The sequence below is a fragment of the Triticum dicoccoides genome, chromosome 5B (genome assembly GCF_002162155.2).
Source record: "Triticum dicoccoides isolate Atlit2015 ecotype Zavitan chromosome 5B, WEW_v2.0, whole genome shotgun sequence".
NCBI classification, from domain to species: domain Eukaryota; kingdom Viridiplantae; phylum Streptophyta; class Magnoliopsida; order Poales; family Poaceae; genus Triticum; species Triticum dicoccoides.
Window position 1 is genome coordinate 597,434,636 of NC_041389.1, and position 23,139 is coordinate 597,457,774.

Sequence of the window (23,139 nt, forward strand, 5' to 3'; positions counted from 1 at the left end):
CTAGCGCGTGCTTCACAACCAAAAAATAGTGCATTTTCACTACATACCTCAAAGCCTTTGAGCAGGCTTGTAAATGCCTCATTCAAACCGCTGGTAGCGGATGAAATCTTCGTGAGCACCGTGCTCATTAAAGAGTGGTGCTCCTCTGAGAGAGCGGCTCGCTCCAGAAGGACTGTCAGTACGTTTGGCCGGACATCGAACTATGCCGGACCCCTCTCATCGCCCCCCGTGGGAGCCAAACGCTCTGGGCTCAGGGCGACTGACGGGTTCGCTTCTGGCTTCGGCAAATCCGGACTCCTCCGTGACGACACCTCAGTGTCGCCCGCTTCATGAGGCAGAGAGGTGGGTGGGGTCTCACTCTCCATCATCTCTGGAGGAAGATCCCCCGAAGACGAACTCTGTTGAGAGGAGCTGCTCGCCGGTCTGCAAAAGACGAAGTCCCGATTATGAATCTCGGAGAAACACCATACCTTCGAAATAACGATTAACTTATAGCTCGGTGGAGGGCTGGCCCATTGGTGGGCACGACGCGGTGAGGGTGCCCGTCGCGGCAGAGCCCCCTGGTGATGTCTTCTTCCCTTGTTTGGGCATCTCCATCTCCAAGTCTTCGGAGGAGGCCCTCTTCCTCCCGCACGGGGAGGAGGCTTTAACCTCCCCTTCTCGACTTTCCTCCCCAGGGGAGGTAACGATTCCCCCGGTTTGGATGCATAGTGTGTGAAGTTCGGCTTCACCGCCCTTTCCTTCGCCTTTCCCTGAGGGGATTTTGCTGAGCACCCGGCCAAGCATCTTGGCCACGTTTGGGCCAGGCGAGCCTTCAGGAAGTGGCGCCGGACACCTGATTCTCTCCGCCTTGGTGAGCCATTCCTGGCCATGGAGGGTTTTTCAGAATATAAACAAAGTGTCCGGCTTTAAGGTTACTTACTTGGGCGTCCAGGCGGTTGCAGCTTAGGCCCGCATCCTCGGTGGTGTCCGGACACTTTACTTGTGGTTCGAAGAATAATTTGCACATCCCTTCGAGCTTCAGGCTGAAAAAGTGCTTAATAGTCCGCGGACCCTCCGGATTAAACTCCCACATCCGGAGAGGCCGACTTTGCACGGCAGCATCCGTCAGATTAGCATCACTTGAATTATGCTGACAAGATTTATGTCCCTCTCAATAAGCTCCAGGATGCGATTCTGCAGTACTGGTATATCACCAGCGTGTCCCCAATTTCGTCCTACGTCGGCCCAAGATGCCAACTTTGACGGAGGGCCCGAGCGGAACTCGGGGGCGGCTACCCACTTTGTGCCTCCGGGAGCTGTAACATAAAAACCACCTCCACTGCCATACATCGGATACTTCCGGGAAAGAACCCTCTTGCCATGGGGCATCAGCATTCCTGCTTATTATAGCACCTCCGCACTCTGCATGTCGCCCCTCGATCATCTTCGGCTTCACATTGACGGTCTTGAGCCATAAGCCAAAGTGTGGGTTGACGTGGAGAAAATCCCCGCACACAATAATGAACGACGAGATATGGAGGATAGCGTCTCGAGCCAGATCATGAAAATCCAAGCCATAGTAGAACATGAGCCCCCTCACAAAGGGGTCGAGGGTGAGGCCCAGGCCTCAGAGGAAGTGAGGGACAAACACGACGCTATCATTGGGCTCTGGCATGGGGATAACTTGCCCTGGAGCTGGAAGCCTGTGTTGGATATCGGCGGTCAGGTATCCGACCTCCCTAAGCTAAGTAATGTCCTCCTCTTGGATTGAGGAGGCCACCCACCAGCCTTTTGCGTAGGATCCGTACATACTGGAGGATCTGGGGTGCTGGAGCTTAGGTTTTGAGTGCTGGAGCTCGAGGTGCGAGAAGGAGCAAGGGAGGTGGAAAAGAGGCGTAGGCCTCGGCCCCTTTATAAAGAGGATGAATATCAAGAGTCCTCAGCATGACCGCTTGAGATTTATCAAAAATACACGGAGTCATACCAACGGTCGCTGTGGGGTCACACACGCCCATATTGATGAAAGATCCCGTAATAAGAGGAACACGATCTCTGCTTTGACAGGATGTGCCAATAAAACCTCCTCGCAACGCGAGTCGAGGTGGGGCAGGAAACGCCGGTTCGTGTTGGACCAGGCCACGATGCAAGGGCACGAAGTACAAAGATTGCCAGCAGAATGGATTTATGCTATGTTCCCTACAATGGTGTGTGAAGATCATCTTGCAGAACCGGACACTATTCGTCGCAGCAGATCCGGACACGGTCTAGGTGTTCGATAATAACCTTGGAGTATTCGGGAAGAGGAACCCGCCTTGCAATGTTGAAGACAAGATCGCGTGCCGGACTCATCGTCATTGAAGCCTGGTTCAGGGGCTACTGAGGGAGTCCTAGATTAGGGGGTATCCGGACAGCCGGACTATATACATCGACCGGACTATTGGAGCGTGAAGATACAAGACTCAAGACTCCAGCCCGTGTCCGGATGGGACTCTCCTTTGCGTGGAAGACAAGCTTGGCGATTCGGATATTATATTTCCTTCCTTGTAACCGACTCCATGTAAATCCTAGCCCTCTCTGGTGTCTATATAAACCAGAGAGGATGGTCCTTAGAAGGCCGATCATAATTACAATCATACCATCATAGGCTAGCTCTGAGGGTATAGCCTCTACGATGTCGTGGTAGATCTACTCTTGTACTACTCATATCTTCAATATTAATCAAGCAAGAAGTAGGGTTTTACCTCCATCGAGAGGACCTGAACCTGGGTAAACATTGTGTCCCTTGCTTCCTGTTACCATCAGCCTAAGACGCATAGATCGGGACCCCCTACCCGAGATCCGCCGGTTTTGACACCGACAACCGCGCCACACAGAAAATGAGGAAGAGTAGAACACGGTAGGTCACCGCCACTCGGGTCCAAGTAAGGCCACCGCTGCTACCTTCCGGTTAAAGCCAAGCTAGGTGGGTTGACAACTTACGGCCGGTTAGCTTCTTGGCGGCGAAGTGGAGTCAGAGAGCTATTTTGGAGAAGGACACTGCTTCTACTTAACTGCTGGTGAAGTTGGCTGACTGACAGGTGGGCCCAACAGGCTAGATGTCAGTTACACAACTGCACCTGCAGTTAAGTCACTGAAGCTTCTGTTCGGCTCAGCCGGACACAGGTGGGTAGCTTCGGTTAAATAATTATACCTCCAGCGCACCCCTTCTTAGTTGAATAATGTATGAAATGTACTTTGGTCAAAAAATGTATGAAATGTAATGAAATCTGGCATGTTTATATGAAATCCGACCGTGTATGAATGAATTTATTTCGATTAGTTCGAATTCTTGTATCACTGGCATTGGACGAACATGCAAAACAATACGTACTAGCATTATTCCTAGGGTGATCACCTCGTTTGCAGCAGTTTCACATGTACTCCCTCCGGTCCTTTCTAGTCTACATACAAGTTTTGTCTGCAGTCAAAGTATCTCTACTTTGACCAATCTTATAGAAAAAAGTATGCACTTTCACAATGTGCGAAGTAAAAAGGAACAGAAGGAGTACAAAGAGTTTGAGCAACTTTTTAGCGTTTCTATACATTGCAATCAAACACACAGGCCTGGCAATTCATAGAGACCATTCAAAACAATCGATGATTATGCATCTCAGTGATTCACATGTCAGAGCCAATATTTACTTCACAACTAAAGGATAAAGAAGAAATTGATCGACGCTGCTGACAGCAAAGGGCGTCCCATTCGAAAATATCAAATGCATGTCTTCTTGCTAAAATCAATGAGCAAAATTTGACAAGGTTGTCCCATTCCAAAATATCAAATGCCTACGATTGTGGAATGGGCAGGGTTTGCCATCAATTCGGACATTGACATGGCACCTCGTGCTAAATAAACCAGTTGTTCTTTTTGTGCAGTTCCACAAAAATCAACCAAATTCGCGCGTAGCTTGTATGATTTCGCCCTTATATGTTGCAACGCCTTGAACTTATTGGCACCTCCTTTCTTGTGGTGGAAATGAATGATTCGATGTATTCATGAACATATTGTGCAGTTCCCATTGGAATCAAGCTGAGCACCCGTGTTTGCACAAATACAAAAAAGTGATTAGTATAAAGCAAACTGTACTATGAATTGACAGTTTAAACAGGCACCTACATGGTCCATGTAGAGCACACTTTTAGAAAAATGGAAGTCACTGGAAAGAATCCTAGAACAACATTGTACTCGCGCATCACAGCAAGAAAATGGAGATTTGTCAGTCCTTCTGAGCTGAAGTTAGTTTGGTCTTGTGGGGAGTAATGTAACCATCCTTCAACTGCTCCTTCTGATGAGAAGATAGACATGGCTTCTTCATCCTGGAATAATCAGAACTAGTCACTTCACGTACTCCATATTCTTCTTCAGAGGAGGATGATCCTATTATGCAAATACAAGAGGACAACTAAATGCTAGCATCCCTGTTTGCTCGAAAAAAGGAAAGGAAATATCTAAAACAACACAGATGAAGCACTTCTCCGGACAACACCAATAGAGATGACAAAGCTCAATCATATGGATGAAATCAGTGGGCGAGTACCAACCTTTGCCAGGAGGCTTATTGTGTAGAGCATACAGATGAAGCACTTCTTTGGAACCATCTGTTGCTATCTACTGTGGTGGCCATGCTTACTATATACTCCTAGATTAGTTTAATGTTTCCAATATCTTCTTGTGCAGTTCCACTAAAATATATGGTATCTTCAAAGAAGATCCCTGTTTGCACAAGTAGAGATAATTACATATTACATAATTAAGGGTGGCATCAAATCAATGGCAAAACAATTGCTCATTCCAGCCATAGCAATAAATTAAGATGCAAAACTATATCATTACTTCTATCATCATAGTTCTAGTGCTTCATTACAACACCAGGAGTTGATTTTTGTTTTTCTTCCGCTTGTTCTTCCCCTTCATCACTTGGTTCAATAACAGACTAGCTTCGCCTTCAATGTAAGATTTGGCATGTCAATTAGGGAGCACAAGTATAGCACCAAACAATGATGTTAATTTTCTGATGAAAGTGGAAAAATACAGGCCAACAGTTGTGAAATATCCTTATCTTACCTCAATGGGATATTACGGTGCACATACAGATTGGAAGTCTTGTCTCCATTTGTGCAGTTCACTAAAATCAAGCAACATTACCGTACAAGTAGCACAACATATGAAAGCACACTGCAGAATCATGTGAAAGAAGGCTAGTACTGACCTCTCATGACGCGGAATTCAAACAACTCACAAGAAGAAGATCTGAACCAAATTTGCCAACATGGATAGGAAGTAAGATCTCCTCTTGTGCAGTTCCACTAAGATCAAGCAATCAAGAAACGTTGTTGGTGTGACATTTTGGTTGAACTGTACAAAACACTCTTAAAACAAAAGTGTTTTGTGTAGTGCAACAAAAGGTCACAATGGCAACGAGGTGAAGTAGATAACCCTGTTTACACAGAGCTGCAAAGGAAACAACTAGTGGTCAATAATGGTGGATGACATAGAAGCCAACAAAAAGAAGCATCTACCTTATCTAAATGGGAAAGAAAGCAAGACAATAGCATTTATGAAACGATGGCATTGATTAATATTAACATAGAGATTATATTAACAATAAAATTCGTTAAACATGTAATTTGCTTTTAACTGTGGCATTGCATCAATTTTCCAGCGGCATTATTTGAGGGTGTTTGTTTACAGGGACATTTTGGTGTAGGGACTAAAAAAACTCCGTGTCAGTCCCATCTAAACCAAACAGGAGGGACTTTTAGGGACTAAAAGTGGGCATTTGGGACTAAAGAAAGAAGACCCAGAGGGAGTCTTTTTGGGACTTTTTCCAATAGTTGCCCCTGCCACACATCGCACCTTGTCTCTATTAGTTCATTACTAGGGGTAACATGGTCTTTTAGCATGTCATTTAATAACCTCTAGTCCATGTTTAGTCCCTGGAACCAAGCAGGTAGGGACTAGGGAGTTTTTAACCAAACAGGGCCTTAGATTAACAACAACTATAGAGTTGCACGGGACAGTGGACGCACCAGCACCATGTGCATCTACCGATGTACTGGGGTGATGCACAGTCTGTTGCAACAAAGAACAAGCAACCAAGGAGCATATTTGTGTTGGTCCCAGTTTTGTTATCTTTAGACACCTTTCACTATGTGAGCACAGCAAATCTAGTCCTGCTCAAACTCTACAGCCTTGTCCCCTAAAACAAAAGGTCAGTTTGTTACAGATGTGCGTACTACGTTTGTCATTGTTTTCCCTTTTCGACCAACGTAGGTGCTGGATAGCCAGTCTGTACTAGTACTTTCCCCCCTTCCTTTCCTCTTTGAACCACGTCCTAGATTTATGCTATACAACTTTCCCCACTACTTTCCCCACTACTTTCCCCCATTACTTTACTCTTTGAACCACGTCTTAGATTCATGCGATACTACTTCCCCATTCCTTTCCTCTTTGGACCACATCCTAGATTCATGCTATACAACTTTTCCCACTACTTTCCCCCCATTCCTTTCCTCTTTGAACCACGTCCTAGATTCATGGTATACAACTTTCCCCACTACTTTCCTGTTTGATCCAACACCTAGATTCGAGTGCAGAAGTGGAAAAAGCCCACATGCAGCTAGAGCAATGCATGTGGAATAAGTAAATTATACCTTAAGGTTCTTGGGGTGTGGTTCAGTGGGCAACCGGAAGCCGTTCGGCCCACACTATGTATGACGGCAAAGAAGAAGGGGTCGGAGGCCCTCCCGCACCGCCGCTGGGTGAAAGTGAACCGCTGTGTCGGTAGTGGATTCCCTCCCTCGCCGACGGTGACAGCGTTAAGCCTCCTTCGCTTCCCGGCGGACGAATCCTGCCGGCTCTTTGACCAGCAGTGAGGGGAGAGAGAGAGGCCAACGAAGTCTTGTTTAGATCTGGATAGGGTGAGAGAGTGTGAAGAGAGCAACTACAAGCACTGAGAGAGAGAGAGAGGCCAATGAAGTCTTGTTTAGATCTGGGTAGGATGAGAGAGTGTGAAGAGAGCAACTACAAGCGCTGAGAGAGAGGCCAACGAATTCTTCTTTAGATCTGGAGAGGGTGAGAGAGTGTGAAGAGAGCAACTACAAGTGTTGAGGCTCCAGCGTGTATATATATACTGGAGAGAGAGTGTGAAGAGTGCAAATCCTAGAAAACAAGCACCGAGGCTGCAACTTATACGTGATGAGGTGATTATATGGTCACTACGAGATCGTATAGCTACGTATCCATCCATTTTGACCAGTCAAAGAATCCTCCTGGCATGAATTATGCTCAAGTGTAGTTATCGAACCCGAAACCTCAAGTTTGATGAGCGAACAGGCTAACCAGCTACACAACCCTCCCGTTATGTTCAACAAGAGGAAAATAACCTTTTAACATTCCTGCATTCGTGTGACTAGCATGCCGTGTTTTTTTTGTGTGGGAGTCATTGGAACTTAAATCATAATCGTGTCATGTGGCTTTGGTGGTAAGACTATCCACAGTGGTGCAGAAATAATGCAGCCTTAGTCACCTTACCTCTCTCTACATAGTACGTTGGGTCCCACTAGTCAGAGGGTGAAATAAACAAATTAATAAGAAAAATTAAAAGCGCCAGCGCTGTATCTTACCTCACACATCACGCTACTGCTCGGGAACACTGTCCATTTGATCCCTCTGTTCACTCACGTACTATTTTAAGCGAATCCTTATTATAACATGCACACAATTTTGGGCACTTGTATTCGACCTAAGTCAGTGTGCCACCGTATCTCGTACTACTCCCTCCGTCTAGGTTTAATAAGTCACAGTAGAAGGTGCAGCGGGACCAAGGTGCAAGAAGATTGGAGGAGAAGGAGAAACTTGACCAGCCATTCCTCCAATCAAAGCCCTGATTTCTGTCTCTAAACGCAACAATTAATCCAAACAACTAAGAGATGCCGTTTTAGCTACCATGCAGGGCCACGTATTAACTTGCATGCAAGCTGACTTTGATTTCTTGACTGATCAACGCGTAGTTGAGCTCCATGCATTGGGTTTCTGGGAGGGAGATAACAAGGCAAAGTAAGGAGCGTTTGGTTACATTGCTTAAGCTGGTCATAGTGGTGAGTACTACCTCCGTCCTAGTTTATTGGTCCCCATTGTATTCCGTGCCAAATTTTGACCAAAAAATTGACTAATAATATGTTAATGCATGTCAACAAAAATCATATTGTTGGATTCGTATTTGATCATAGTTTTCAATGATATAATTTTTTTATGACATGCATGGATATTTTGTTAGATAAGTTTACAGTCAAAATTTAGCACGGAATACAATGAGGACCAATAAACTAGGACAGATGTAGTAACTTGGACTACTCCCTCTGTCTAGGTGTGTAAGTCATCTTACGAAAACCAAATAATCCCAAAACACTTAGGCGCGATGCATTAACTTCTACCTCGTTCCTTGTTTCTTCACATATCAACCAATAAGAGACGAGGGGTGTCCATTCTTTTAATGACTTGAGACTACTAGCAAACACGACATGCAGTGGTTAGTTCATTGCATGCAATGCTATTAATTAGCAAATAAACATTAATGTCTCTCGTTTTCCCCTCCTCCTTGGTCACGGTGCACAACCTAAGATGACTTACTCACCTAGACGGAGGCAATACTAGTCTATGTTACTACTACGCGAAGTTTGCCGTCGGAAGCGAGCTGCTCTCCTGAGCTAGCAAGGTTTTTCTAGCCCACCCAAGCTAGCTGGCCCACAAAAGCTAACATACTTTAACAGTTCGAAACGCTCCCTAAGTAACAATGCTCGCTAGCAACGAGGCCAAGAGGGGATTGAGATGCGAAGTTAATGGACGACGCCTAAACATTTTGGGAATATCTGATTTTCGTAAGATGACTTAACACCTAGACGGAGGGAGTACTACTCCTCAGTCCAGGTTTGATGGAATACTCGTCACCTCTTCTCTTATTGTACGTACTCCATTTGTATCTCACTTCCTGTGGCTTCGCACTCGCACGATTTTCCTATTCTATGAACCTGTGTGTGCGTGTGTGTCTGTGTGTGTGTGTTTAACAGCATGTGTGTGTTAGAGAGAACGACATATCGACCTACTCCTATAGAGAGATGGTGTGTAGTGTATGATTTTAGCCGCGAGAGTTGGTGCATCCTCTTGTTTTCGGGCGTCTGGTATGGACAGGCGGACAGCTGCCACACCCGCTCCTGACCAGCCTGGCCTACCCAAAGCCCCTCCATTGCCCGCGCGCGCTTCCCACCCGAAACGGTCAGCGCCGCTCCAAAGAATCGGTGCCGCATTCATGCCCGGGCAGAGCGAACGTGACCTCTCACTGGCGCCTGCGTTGAAGGGATAAGCGGATTCAAGAGTGATGGTTGCTTCGTCCGTCCAACTTACTGCTGGGTCTATGTGATTGGACGGATCACTGGTCATTATTACTGATGTGGTAGGACTGCTGGATGTCCCACGCTTTCGGCGAAAGGAGGTACTACTAGATTACAATTTTCTCCATTCTTACAGCAGAGGAATGCAAGAGCAGTGAAAACACGCAGGCTCAGTGATTACATGGCCCACCTCACACTATCACCATATTTTCTAGACACCATGCGACACCTAACTCTTTACATGGTACTCCCTCCATTCCTAAATATAAGTCTTTGTGAAGATTCCATTAGGTGGACTATATACAGAACAAAATGAATGAATCTACACTTAAAATGCATCTATATACATCTGTATGTGGTTCATGGTGAAGTCTCTACAAAGACTTATATTTAGGAACAGAGGAAGTACTAGTATAGTACGTACTATAATTTATCAACGAGATAAATTTGTACAATGCTATGAAGCTTCTAGATTCTGTTACGTTTATCTTGCGTCCAAGGTTGCCCGTTGCAACATTTCATCAAATACAAAGGAGACTAACATGCATGCTATTGCATCTCAATGATTGACAGATCATAGCAAATATGTACTCCCTCCGTTCCAAAATAAGTGTCTCAACTTTATGCAAACTTTTGTACAAAGTTGTACTACTACTAAAGTTGACACTTATTTTGGAACAGAGGCAGCTAAAGAAAAAAATGATCCATGCAGTCCCTAGCCCTTGAACCGTAAACCCTAACCAGACTTCAATTTGCTGGCAACGTTCGAGCTTCCTAAGAAATGAAGTTTGCAACCTTTTGACCATCAGATCATTTTGTGCAGTTTCACCAAAATCGAGATGAGCATCCGTGTGGCAAAGAAATTGAAGAAGCGTGATTAGAATAAGATTACTGGGACTAGTTGATGAGACATAAACTCATTACAAATACAGTACGTAGAAACCAGTAGAGGTATGTGCGGGGCAAAGAAGTAGAGAAATATCCACATGGAGTAATGTGGGCAGGTGGAGCAGTGGTGCAAGCCGGCTGTAAAGTGATTTGTACCTGAGGGATGTCAGGACGTAGCTCAACCTTGAGGAGGGAGGCGTGAGGCAGCAATTGCCCATGTTGCGACAGTGAGCAAGGGACGAAGGCAAGCTCACCGGCTTTGTGAGAGAGAACGGCGGGGACCCCTGATCGGGACGTGCCGACATTGGGTTTTCACCGTAGGCGACGATGACCGCATCTACACTAAGCATCCACTCCTTCCCCCGGTGGATGTGTTCCGCCGGGATGTTAGAGATGTGGCCACAGTTGTTTTGTGTGAGAGTGTGAAGAGAGCAACCCCAGCAAGCAACCGTGTAGGCTGGCCCGTCCTGACTATGTATATAGTGGATAGGTTTCCTTTTCTCTCCATATGAACCTATCATATTGCGTACGTGCCACTAAAGAAAAAAAAGTTTATTTATAAATGACGCGTCACCTACTACTTGTTCTCCTATAACCTTGCGCTTGGCATCCCCAAAACATTAACCTGTGATTGGCTCTTCACCTCTTCGGGAAGTCGAGCAATAATGGTACTGCAATATATATCAGTTATGGCTATATGAGACCGAATGAATTGCTGCACGTCCACGGCGTGGACGAGGGTCGAGGGGCGAGGGAGAGTGCATACTATTACGTCCATTTCAAGAGGTGTTTGTTTCTGGGGACTTTTTAGTGTAGGGACTAGAAAAGGTCCCTCTGAGAGACTTTTTAACCAAACAGGAGGGACTACTAGGGACTAAAACTTGCTTTTTGGGACTTAATGAACAAGACTCTCAAGGAGAGTCTTTTTTGGGACTTTTCCAACAATGCCCCTCCCTGCACCCATTGCCCCGCCACCCCATGGTGTTGTTTGGTTGTTATTTTTCTGCATACTAGGGGTAACATGGTCATTCAATAACCTCTAGGGAGGGACTAGGGACTTTTTAGTCCCTGAAGACAAACAGGGATGGACTTTTTAAGGAGTAGCGACTTTTTAGTTGGGACTAGAAAAAGTCCTAGGACTTATGAACCAAACAGGGCCTTAATATGGACTACATACGGAGCAAAATGAGTGAATCTGCACTCTAAAATACGTCTATATACATCAGTGTTTGGAGTATGTACCAGTAGTACATATTGATATCTACTAAAGGACATATATATTCCAAACAATATGATAATCTATCTAACCAAGGTAGTAGGGACGAGGAGTAAACAGAGGGAGTAGTAAAATTTTCTCCTCGTCCTGCGAGCCACCGCGCGCGTGGGCGAGGGAGCGGGAGTAAGGCGTATAGTAGTACTACTACCAGTAAGCAAGCTTTACCTCATCCTGCGAGCCACAGCGCCCCTGGGCGGGGGAGACAGCGTACTAAGCAAGCTTCTCCTTGTTCTACAAGTTCATGGGACACATCAAAAGTACACCAGTATAGGCCCCACATGGTTTGCCTCCTTTTTTAACATAACACGTCAAGTCGAAATTTGTTTGTTCACATGTGGTAGACGATCCTCAGTACACGTGCCAAATTACCACGTGGGCTGCATTTTCGAATAGATATGAGCTCCACCGTGTACCCGCGCGGGTGTGGTTGGGAAAGAGGTGGGAGCACGTGCGCCGTGCATGCACCTCTTCTCTTCGTGCACGTCCCCCACCTACGTGGGTGTGTGTGAGAGATACAAACCGCGTTCATGAGTGTTTTTTGTTTTGGAGGGGGGTTGATTTTGTGAATGTATTTGTGGGAATATGTGTCGATGACATCTCAAACAAAATTTTGCATGCAATGTGTGTGAAATGGAGGCCTATCCATATCATATATAGAGGGTTGGGCAATCCACGAGAAGAGAGGGAGGGGTCATAGATATCGATAGAGTCGAAGAGAGTATCAAGTGGGTGGCTGCGAGATTGATAAAGAGAGCCATCGAAATTGTGTGTGTGTGCAAGTCAAAGATATAGGGCGACTGACCTACCGGAATATTAGAGGGCACAAGTCAAGTTTGTGTGTGGCAGGGAGATATGACTAGAGCGCTCGATGTATCGGTGTGTGTGGGGTGGATGGGGGTGGGGGAGGGGTAGGCAGAGGCCTAACTATAGATGTAGAATGACTCGTATATGTGTTGAGAAGGAGAGACCCAACTATGTCTTGAGGGAGATCGGTCGACATCCATACATAACTGAAGGACGGGAAATAGGATGGGATATAGGGAGATAGAGAGAGAGGAGAGGGCGGGATGGAGAGGGGTAGTGTGCTGGATGGGTGATGGAGTTGCTTCTCGAAGATGGTGGGAGAGGCCTACTAGACAAACTAAGGGTGGAACTGCAATATTATCAATAAGAGTGGGGATGTGTTTCTGTGTGTGCCTGTGCATGATAGATCTGTAGGGACGCATCCATGGATGTTGAAGGGGAATCATGTGTTTGGTAAGCAAACCTAACTAGATCGGTAGATCAATTGTTGTTTGTCGGAGGAAGGGAGAGACATAACTAATGAGGTAGATCGATCGACGCGTGGGAAAAACTGAGTTATAAGGACCTAGCTAGCTATGTGTATAGCGGGAGATCGATCGGTGTATGCCCATTTGTTAGAGGCAAATAAGGCCCAGCGAGACGGATAGACAGAGAGAATGGAGCTAGGAGGTGGTGCGAGAGGCCCAGCTACTAGCTAGATAGGGGGAGGAGTGTGCGGTTGTGAGATCGATGAAAAGAGGGGCGAGAGTTTACACGTGTGTGGGACCGTATAAGAGACACGAGGCAAGGACACATAAAGGAGGAGATTGAAGGTGCGTGTGTATGTTGTAGGCAGTCATCGCTGGAGAGGTTTATCGATCGGTGTATGTCGGAAAGGAGATGTGGAGACTCTGGGAGAATGACTGAGGGAGTCCCGGATTAAGGGGCGTCCGGATGACCGGACTATAACCTTTGGCCGGACTCCTGGACTATGAAGATACAAGATTGAAGACTTCGTCCCGTGTCTGGATGGGACTTTTCTTGGCGTGGAAGGCAAGCTTGGTGATACGGATATGTAGATCTCCTCCCATTGTAACCGACTCTGTGTAACCCTAGCCCTCTCTGGTGTCTATATAAACCGGAGGGTTTTAGTCCGTAGGATGAACAACAATCATACCATAGGCTAGCTTCTATGGTTTAGCCTCTCTGATCTCGTGGTAGATCTACTCTTGTACTATCCATATCATCAATATAAATCAAGAAGGAGTAGGGTTTTACCTCCATCGAGAGGGCCCGAACCTGGGTAAAAACATCGTGTCCCTTGTCTCCTGTTACCATCCGCCTAGACGCACAGTTCGGGACCCCCTACCCGAGATCCGCCGGTTTTGACACCGACATTGGTGCTTTCATTGAGAGTTCCTCTATGTCGTCATCTTTAGGCCCAATGGCTCCTCCGATCATCAACAACGATGCGGTCCAGGGTGAGACTTTTCTCCCCGGGCAGATCTTCGTATTCGGCGGCTTTGCACTGCGGGCCAATTCACTTGGCCATCTGGAGCAGATCGAAAGCTACACCCCTGGCCATCAGGTCAGATTTGGAAGTTTGAACTACACGGCTGACATCAGCGGAGACTTGATCTTCGACGGATTCGGGCCACAGCCGAGCGCGCCGCACTGTCACGATGGACATGACCTAGCTCTGCCGCCGAGAAGTGCCCAGGAGGCCGCCCCGGTGTCCGCTCCGACCCTTTGCTCGGATCTGACTGCGCCAATTGAGGACGGGTGGCTGGACACCGCCTCGGGGGCTGCGATCTCTATGGCAATCGAGCCGAACACCAGCTCTGTCCTTTGCGAAGCTCATGACTCCAAGGTGTCGGACTCCTTTCCGAACTCCGAACCTTCCGCGCCCCTGCCGATCGAACCCGATTGGGCGCCGATCATGTAGTTCGCCGCCGCGGACATCTTTCAGCACTCGCCCTTCGGCGACATTCTGAATTCACTACAGTCTCTCTCTTTATCAGGAGAGTCCTGGCCGGACTATGGTCAGCGAGGATGGGATGCGGATGACAAAGAAATTCAAAGCCCACCCACCACCCACTTCGTAGCCACTGTCGATGATTTAACCGACATGCTCGACTTCGACTCCGAAGACATCGACGGTATGGATGACGATGCAGGAGACGAACAGGACTCAGCGCCTATAGGGCATTGGACAACCACCTCATCTCACGATGTATACATGGTGGACACACCTAAAAGAAACGACGACGAGGAACAAAGGGACGCAACGAGGGATCGTTCCCTCGAAAAGCAATCAAAGAGGCGGCGTAAGCACCGCGCCAAACCCCACCTCGACAGAGACCCAGCCACAGAGCAGGGCGAACTGGTGGACGAAGAACATGCCATCGAGCAACCATCCGAACAGGGCAACTTGGGTAAACAAACCGAACAACCCGTCCCTGGTGAAGATAATAGTCCGGACGACCTCATGCCGGACAAGTTGTTGGAGCAGAAGAACCTCCACAAAAGGCTCGTCGCCATTGCGCGTAGCTTGAAAAAGCAGAAGCGGAAGCTCAAACAGCGGAAGATGCACTCAGAATTAGATGGGGCAAAGTACTCAACACCGCACACAAATACGGCGACAGTCGCCACACAAATAACTATCCGAAGCGAAAATTACTACCGGAATTTGATGAGGAGGCCTTAGAGCCCCCGCAATCAAAAAATAAGGAAGACACCCGGTCGAATAAACAACGCCATGGCCAACAAAGAGCGGCAAGGGGCACCGCACTCAAGCCGGCACACGATCTGCGCAAGGATTCACATAAAAAAGATGGCCCAGTCAGATCTATCTACGGGCCAAGAAAGCAAGCTCTAGTAAGCAATGCAACGCAACAAGTATCCGAACATCACGACACACCCAAATACAGGGGTGCCGCACACCCCCTATGTTTCACCAATGAGGTGCTGGACCATGAATTTCCGGCGGGATTCAAGCTCATAAACATAGAGGCATACGATGGAACAACAGACCCTAGAGTCTGGATTGAGGACTATATCCTCCACATACACATGGCTAGAGGAGATGACCTCCACGCCATAAAATACTTACCCCTCAAGCTCAAAGGGCCAGCCCGGCATTGGCTTAAAAGCCTTCCCGAAAACACCATCGGAAGTTGGGAAGAGCACGAGGATGCTTTTCGGGCAAATTTTCAAGGGACCTATGTCCGACCTCCGGATGTAGACGATCTAAGTCATATAACTCAACAACCCAGAGAGTCATCCCGGAAACTCTGGAATAGATTTCTTACTAAAAAGAACCAGATAGTCGACTGTCCGGACGCCGAAGCCTTAGCAGCTTTCAAAACACAGCATTCGAGACGAATGGCTCACCAGACACCTCGGCCAAGAAAAGCCAAGAACAATGGCCGCATTAACAAGCCTCATGACCCACTTTTGTGCAGGAAAGGATAGCTGTTTGGCAAGAAGCAACACTAGCGACCCAAGAACATCCGAAGTTCGGGATGGAAACGGGAAACCGCGATGTAGCAAGGACCAGCGCCAGACCAAGGGAAACAGCCCGAAGAGCATGACAGTCAACGCCGGATTCAAAAGCTCTCGGCAGAATCTGAAAGCACAAGTGCACCCTAGGTGGTTTTGGTAATTAATGTCAACATATCTCTTGTTGGACTAACACTTTTATCTAGTATATTTCAGATAAGTTCAACATTGGAGTGGCATGGACTAAAGGATGTGGGAACTCCTTCAAGATGCTAAGGACAAAGGATTGGCTCAAGCTTCAAGCTCAAGACTCTTCATTTTATATTTTAGTAATCCAAGGTCACATTGAGTCTATAGGAAAAGCCAATACTATCAAGGAGGGATGAGGTGTTGCTTAATGAGACTCTTGCTTCATGTGCTTTGTGATATGCTCCAAAACCCTCAACCACTTTCTCACATCCACATATGTCCTAAACCTAAAGTCAAACTCAGCCCCACTTATTCTTTCTATCCGGCACCACCGAGTTTTGATGTCTTAGCCACTGCCACAAACCCTAGGCAAATCCGTATCACCGATAGCGATCTCGGTCTCACCGAGATGGGATTGTAATCTCTTTGTGTATGCCCATTATCAAAATCGGTCTCACCGAGTTTGAGCAATCGGTACTATCAAGATTACAATGCAAACTTCCTGGTTGACTCATTACCAAAATCGGTCCCAGCGAGTTTGATAATCGGTCCAACCGAGTTTGCCTGACCAACTCTCTGGTTAGCTAATTACGAAAATCGGTCCTACCGAGTTTGTGTAATCGGTCTCACCGAGATTACGTTATGCCCTAACCCCAACCATATCGGTCCTACTGAGTTGCATTTCGGTCCCATCGAAAATCCTAACGGTCACTAGGTTTACTAAATCGGTCCGACCAAGTCTGTTGAATCGGTCCCACCGAGTTTGGTAAATTGTGTGTAACAGTTAGATTTTGTGTGGAGGCTATATATACCCCTCCACCTCCTCTTCATTCGTGGAGAGAGCCATCAGACTAAACCTATACTTCCAACTTACCATTTCTGAGAGAGAACTACCTACTCATGTGTTGAGGCCAAGATATTCCATTCCTACCATATGAATCTTGATCTCTAGCCTTCCCCAAGTTGCTTTCCACTCAAATCCTCTTTCCACCAGTTCCAAAATCCTATGAGATAGAGTTGAGTGTTGCGGAGACTATCATTTGAAGCACAAGAGCAAGGAGTCATCATCAACGCACCATTTGTTACTTCTTGGAGAGTGGTGTCTCCTAGATTGGCTAGGTGTCACTTGGGAGCCTCCGACAAGATTGTGGAGTTGAACCAAGGAGTTTGTAAGGGCAAGGAGATCGCCTACTTCATGAAGATCTACCGCTAGTGAGGCAAGTCCTTCGTGGGCGACGGCCATGGTGGGATAGACAAGGTTGCTTCTTCATGGACCCTTCGTGGGTGGAGCCCTCCGTGGACTCCCGCAGCCGTTACCCTTTGTGGGTTGAAGTCTCCATCAACGTGGATGTACGATAGCACCACCTATCGGAACCACGCCAAAAACATCCGTGTCTCCAATTGCGTTTGAATCCTCCAAACCCTTCCCTTTACATTCTTGCAAGTTGCATGCTTTACTTTCCGCTGCTCATATACTCTTTGCATGCTTGCTTGCTATGTGTTGTGAATGTCAAAATTGTGCCTAAACTCCACTTAAACTTTAAAAAGGCTAAAAACTACAACTTTGGTACTTAGTGTCTAATCACCTCCCCTCTAGACACCTCTTCTCAAGGTCCTACAGAATCAGAAAAAGCTGCCCCTCAAGGATAACAGAGACGAGCTATCTAACCTAAACAAAATCTTGGACAACATATGCCATATCCACAGTACTCCCGGGAAGCCTGCAAACCATACCCACAGAGATTGTTGGGTCTTCAAGCAATCCGACAAACTCAACACCGAATACAAGGGGCTCGACATACCAAGCGAGGACGACGATGAACCCCACAAGCAGAGCACCGGAGAACAAAGGAAGTTCCCACAAGAAGTCAAAATAGTAAACTCACTTCACGTGACAAAAGGGAAAAACAGAGTGGCGCCTATAGAGATACGCGCCATATGGCCTGTCCCAGAGGAGTCCCGCCACTGGTTGTTACAACCAATCACCTTCGACCATCAGGATTACTCTAGAAGTATCCAGAACGCAGGCTGGACTTCCTTGGTATTAGATCCGATAATTGACAAACTCCACTTTACACAAGTCCTAATGGACGGCGGCAGTGATCTAAACCTGCTATACCAGGACACAATCCGCAAAATGGGGATAAACCCAACAAACATTCGCCATGGCAACACTTCCTTTCAAGGGGTAACGCCAGGCCCAGATATCCATTGTACGGGTTCTCTCCTGCTAGAAGTTGTGTTCGGCTTCCCCGACAACTTCCGCCGCAAAAAGCTAACCTTTCACATCGCCCCATTTACATGTAGCTATCAAGCACTACTGCGACGCGAAGCTTTCGCCCGCTTTAACGCAATACCGCATTATGCATCCCTTACGCTTAAAATTCCAGGTCCGCGAGGCATCATCTCATTAAAGGGAAATATTGAGTGTTCCTCGAGCGCGGAAGACTGTGCGGCTGCCTTGACAGCCACACACTAAACCAGCTTTACTAGTCAAAGCACTTAAACAGGTCGTTCACACCCCGAACATGGCTAGAGGAGTCCGGCGTAAACATACAAAGGCTTATTAGCCGCATACCCCCATACAACGGGCTCCGCGCGTTTACAACAAGAGACAATAAAGCAAAATTCTACCCATTCTCCGAACTATACTTTGTTTATTTAATATAACATATATTTTTGCATGATTGTTTTCAACTAAGTTCCTCTCTTTTACAGATGAACACCGTGCTACACCCGTCTAGAATACGGCACAACGGAGACACAGGCGCAGACGTGCAGTAGGGACCCATTCCAAGGATTCTTTTTAGATTAAGACCTTGCGTAAACCTTTTTTACTGTCTCTTGTTGATAACATCCCCCGGTTTCTTTTTATAACCGAGGAGGAGGCTGGCGTCTTGGCATGTGGCTACGTCAGAATTTTGCGCGTACCTGGACACCAGGGGCTTCTTACCAAGGGCGTTGTTCAGTCTGTTTTCATAAAGACCGAACACCTTAGGGAGTGTTCGGCGTTGCAAGTTTGGCCTTATATGCATCAGCTTCGAATCATGTCTTTTGTCAAATGTTGGGTTTGCCCGGCTCCTGTGTTTTGCTGCCTTACGTTCCGCTCTATCGGCTAAGGCGGCAGCAGGAGAACTACTGCGATTGTGCCCCAGTTCGGCCAGGTGAGCACCTCAGTAGAGAAAGCCGAAAACTGACTGTCATGATATAGCGTGAGACTGGTCAACCACTCGATGACCCACCGGAATCTTTAGGATTCCTCCGCATTAACATACAAAGTCCTTGTGCACCTTGTGTTGATCCTATGCATCCTACCCTTGATAAGTCTATTGTCATGATTAGGAATGTTAGAATTGTTAATCTTATCACTAGAGGCTTGCCTAGAAACTTGATTATTAGACTTCCTACTCTTGAGTGTGCCTACACTATATGGAAATTTCTTGAGGAACGATTTCCTGATTACTCTTTGAAAAATCTTGATGAAATTCTCCATAAATCTATTGCTTTGAGTAAGATGAATACTAGTGATCCTATGTTTGGTGATCGTCTATTTGAGCTTACAAACCTTATGCGTGCCAAAGGAAATGTTTGTATTATTAGTGATATTATTTCTGAAGCTATAAAAATTCATAGACAAGATCATTGTCAAAATCACTCTAACGAATCACCCTCTCTAGGATTTGATCCACCACATGACGATGTTGAACATGGATACTATGATGAGGATGATGATAGTGACTTTGATAATGATGATGCAATGAGACATTTTGGTCTTATGGAAAATCTTCGGGGATACATGTCAGGAGGAAAGGAATGGGTTCTTGATAGTGGATGTACCGATCACATGACCGGAGATAAAGACATGTTTCGTGAGCTTGCTGATAATGATAGTCCTCGAAAGTATGTCACTTTCGGTGACAACTCAAAGGATAAGGTGGTTGGCCTTGGTAAGGTGGCCATCTCACATGATAGCTCCATACAAAATGTCATGCTCGTTGAATCTCTTGGATACAACTTACTTTCAGTATCTAGACTTGCTGATTTCGGTTTCAATGTCCTATTTACTGAAGTAGATTGCCAAGTGTTTCGTCGAGACAATCGTAAAATGGTCTTTACCAGCATACGTAGAGGTGATCTTTACATTGTTAATTTCACTAAAAAGTCCCAACCTAAAACTTGCTTCATTGCTAAATCCTCAAAAGGTTGGTTATGGCATAGACGACTAGGTCACATTGGCATGAGAAACCTTGACAAGCTTATTAAAGGAAATCATATCCTTGGAGTTAACGATGTCATATTTGATAAGGATAGACTTTGCAGTGCTTGTCAAGCAGGTAAACAAGTTGGAGGAAGGCATCCCGTGAAGAACATCATGACCACAAAGAGGCCACTCGAGCTACTTCACATGGATCTCTTTGGTCCCAACTCTTACAAGAGTCTCGGTGGAAATTCTTTTGGTCTAGTTATAGTCGATGATTTTTCCAGATTTATGTGGGTGTTCTTTCTCGATGATAAATCACAGGTCCAAAAGATCTTCAAGAACTTCGCTAGGAAGGCCTAAAATCAATTTGAAGTGAAGATCAAGAAGGTTCGCAGCGACAACGGAACGGAGTTCAAGAATGCAAATGTGGACACCTTTCTTGACAAAGAAGGGATTTCACACGAGTTCTCGGTTACGTACACACCTCAACAAAATGGAGTTGTTGAGAGGAAAAACGGACGCTCATCGAAATGGCGAGAACGATGCTTGATGAGTACAAGACGCTGAAGCACTTTTGGGCAGAAGCGGCTGAGACAGCTTGTCATGCAACAAATCGCTTGTATCTTCACAAGCTACTCGGCAAGACGGCATACGAGCTCCTCACTGGTAACAAACCCCAAGTGGGATACTTTCGAGTATTCGGCTCAAAGTGCTACATTTTTTATAAGCATCGTCGTTCTAAATTTGCTCCTAAGTGTCATGAAGGTTTCCTGCTAGGTTATGGCTCAAACTCTCACACTTACCGTGTCTACAATAGTTTCACCCGAAAGGTTGAAGAGACGGTAGATGTGAAGTTTGATGAATCTAACGGCTCGCAAGTAGAGCAACTGCCAATTGATGTAGGAGACAAAGATCCTTCGAAAGCAATCCAAGACTTGTCTATTGGCAAGGTTCATCCAACGGAGGTGAAGGAGAGTACCTCATCCGTCCAAGTGGAGGCTTCTACTTCACGACAAGGTGAAGCAAGAGGTGATACGGAAGCATCCACAAGTGGGACACACCAAGATGAAGGAAACGAGGAAGTGCATCAAGATGAACGTCAACAACCTCCTTCTCAACCATGACAAGAGAACGACAACGCCAACAATGAAGAAGGCCAAGAAGAAGAACAAGATGAAGAAGAAGTTCAACTAAGAACCAAGCAAAAGCTCCCACGAGTTTGAGCAAGAATTGCTAAAGACCATCCCGTCGAGCAAATCTACAATGATATTCAAACCGGGAGAATCACTCGCTCTAAAACTCTTTTAGCTAACTTTTGTGAAAACTATTCTTTCATCTCTAGCATTGAACATATGAAGGTTGAAGAAGCATTGGAAGATCCGGATTGGATAAACGCTATGCATTAAGAGCTACACAACTTTTAGAGAAACCAAGTTTGGACATTGGTTGAGAAGCCCGACAATAACCACAACATCATCGGTACCAAATGGGTGTATCGCAACAAGCAAGATGAAGATGGACAAGTAGTTCGCAACAAAGCACGTCTCATCGCCCAAGGCTACACACAAGTCGAAGGTATGGACTATGGTGAGACTTATGCTCTCGTTGCTAGACTTGAGTCTATTCGCATCTTACTTGCCTATGCTAATCACCAAGATATCACATTGTACCAAATGGACATTAAAATTGCTTTTCTAAATGGTGAAATAGAGGAGGAAGTTTATGTTAAACAACCTCCCGGCTTTGTCAATCCTAAGAAACCCAATCATGTTTACAAACTTCACAAAGCTCTTTATGGTCTGAAACAAGCTCCTACGGCATGGTATAAATGCTTGACCAAGTTCCTTATTGAAAAAGGCTTTGAAATTGGGAAAATTGATTCCACACTCTTTACTAAAAGGGTTAATGGTGAACTATTTGTGTGCCAAATCTATGTTGATGATATCATATTTGGATCAACTAACCCTCATTTTCGTGAGAAGTTTGGAAAGCTAATGTCGGAGAAGTTTGAGATGTCAATATGCAAGAATGCAAAGGTATGTCTACACCCATGCCTACTAGTGGACATCTTGATTTGACCAAAGATGGTGAACCGGTTGATCAAAAGGTTTATCGCTCTATGATTGGTTCATTGTTATATATATGTGCTTCACGTCTCGATATTATGCTAAGTGTGTGCATGTGTGCACGATATCAAGCTGCTCCTAAAGAATGTCATCTTAAGGCTATGAAAAGGATAGTGAGATACTTAATCCATACACCAAATTTTGGCATTTGGTATCCTAAGAGGGCCTCTTTCGATCTTGTTGGCTACTCTGACTCAGACTATGCCGAAGACAAGGTTGATAGAAAGTCCACTTCGGGTACTTGTCAATTTCTTGGTAGATCTCTTGTGTCTTGGTCTTCCAAGAAACAAAACTCGGTATCCTTATCCACCGCCGAAGCGGAATACATTGCCGCTGGTTCATATTGTGCTCAGTTACTTTGGATGACCCAAACTCTTAAAGATTATGGGATATATGTGAAACATGTTCCATTGCTTTGTGACAATGAAAGTGCTATCAAAATTGGTCATAATCCTGTGCAACATTCTTGAACTAAGCATATTGAAGTCCGTCATCATTTCATTCGAGATCATGTTCCTAAGGGTGACATTGACCTTAAGCATGTTCGCACCAAAAAGCAATTAGCGGATATATTCACTAAACCTCTTGATGAGAAAGTGTTTTGCAGGTTGAGAGGAGAATTGAACATCATTGATGCTTCAAACTTGGAGTAGAAACTCCATTGGATACATGCAAGACATGAGCTTATGACTAATCCTTGATATTTCTCTTATGATGAAAATCATATGTCTTGGATATATTTGTATCTTGCATGCTCTCTAACC